Source organism: Myotis davidii, unplaced genomic scaffold (genome assembly GCF_000327345.1).
Source record: "Myotis davidii unplaced genomic scaffold, ASM32734v1 scaffold72, whole genome shotgun sequence".
Classification (NCBI taxonomy): domain Eukaryota; kingdom Metazoa; phylum Chordata; class Mammalia; order Chiroptera; family Vespertilionidae; genus Myotis; species Myotis davidii.
Genome location: NW_006284618.1, coordinates 243,764 through 245,614, shown reverse-complemented (window position 1 = coordinate 245,614; position 1,851 = coordinate 243,764). Strand labels below are relative to the sequence as shown.

The 1,851-nt window shown below is 44.4% G+C and overlaps 1 protein-coding gene across 1 annotated transcript in view; it reads left to right on the top strand.

The window, feature by feature from the left end:
* SHTN1 (shootin 1) overlaps nt 1–1,851 on the top strand; it is a 95,398-nt gene that overhangs the window by 13,952 nt on the left and 79,595 nt on the right. The window contains exon 3 of the mRNA XM_006754949.2: nt 146–198. The gene's annotated coding sequence lies outside the window, so the exon portion shown is untranslated. The remainder of the gene's footprint in view (nt 1–145; nt 199–1,851) is intronic.

Below are 1,851 nucleotides of genomic sequence, written 5' to 3'. Positions count from 1 at the left end.
CTCTTAGAAGCAGAAGCCCTCTGTGGCCTCTTCTGCACCCCTCCTAGTCAGCAGACAAGAGCGGGTAGTTGGGGTCCCAGATTTTCCTACCGTAAACTTGTGGCGGTGTTATATAATGTTGCTTTCCCCTTTTTTTTTCTTTCAGCAATAGGCGAATATGAAGACCTCAGAGCAGAGAACCAGAAAACAAAAGAGAAGGTTTGTACTTCGCCCTTTCTTTCCTCTCTTCCATGTGTAAAAAGCCTAGATGGCATGGTGCATTGTTCTGCCACCAATTTCAGTTAAATGCGAATGAGAGTGGGGTGTTTTTTTGTTTTGTTTTGTTTTTTCTTTTCTCCTGCATGTGTGGTTCAAGCTTCTATCAACTCCAGCCTCCAGATGGTGGAGAATAGCAGGCATGCCACAGTGGGCGCTGCTCTGGGAGATTAACTACCCAGCTAAATGCAGCCAGGCACCAGGCCAAGCAGCTCAAGCCCCCAAGAATTGTACTTTCCCCCAACAGTCAGATTTGGGATTCTGGTGATGGGATTGAAGGCCTGACACATGTACTTTTGGGGTTTAGACATGCTAGATTCTGGAGGGAACTGTTTGGAGTTAATCCTGGGTAGTTAGCCCAAATGCCTCCATAAACTTTTCGTCTGCTTACTTCCTCTAAGTATGTAAATAACATACCGGAAGTTGAAAACTACCCAATGTGAAGACAGGGAAGCGTGATTTTCAGGGACCCTGGAAGTTTTATTTTTAAACTGTTAAATCATTGAACTCACTCACGTTTACAGACTACTTACCATCTTGACTCTGAACATGTTTATTGAAAATTATTGAGTGCGCGTGTGTGTTCCCTGTAAATTTAGGGAGGGGACAAGTGGAAGGGAAGGCTAATTTTTAAAAAAGTAGAAAGCGTCCTAACCAGTTTGGCTCAGTGGATAGAGCATTGGCAGGTGGACTGAAGGGTCCCGGGTTCGATTCTGGTCAAGGGCATGTAACTCGGTTGCGGGCACAGCCCCAGTGGGAGGTGTGCAAGAGGCAGCTGATTGATGTTCCTCTCTCTCTCTCTCTCTCTCTCTCTCTCTCGTATCGATGTTTCTAACTCTCTATCCCTCTCCCTTCCTCTCTGTAAAAAATCAATAAAATATATATATTTTTAAAAAGTAGAAGGACTGAATAGAAAATGAAAAGTAGGAGAGAACAGAACCACCCATTACTGTTTTTCAACATAAATGAAATTTACTTTTCCTTGGATGTCTCCTCCATGGATGTTCCCGGCCCAAGAGGGGAAAGCAAAACCAGTTGGAAGGAGGGTTAACTCAGGAGAACTCTGTGACTTAACCTAGAAGATACGAGGAGGGGAAGCAAACAGGTGTCTTCATAGGATGGGAAAGGAAGGACATAGAAGACAATGATTAGCGTAAGAGGAAGAATAAACTTTCTGTTGTCTCTTTTCTTCTTTAATTCTTTTTTTAAAAATATATTTTATTGATTTTTTACAGAGAGGAAGGGAGAGAGATAGAGAGTTAGAAACATCGATGAGAGAGAGACATCGATCAGCCGCCTCCTGCACATCCCCCAATGAGGATGTGCCCGCAACCCAGGTACATGCCCTTGACCGGAATCGAACCTGGGACCCCTCAGTCCGCAGGCCGACGCTCTATCCACTGAGCCAAACCGGTTTCGGCTTCTTCTTTAATTCTTGCTCACTTGTAGTCCTAGGATTGCCCTAAAAGTAGATGTTCTATAAACTCCTGTGTTGGTGGTGATGATGGTTGTTGCACTGGGAGCCACTTTCTGCAGTGAGGGTTTAATCGAACCATCTGTTATGCGAGTGGAATCACAGGGAAAATGCATTTGGTA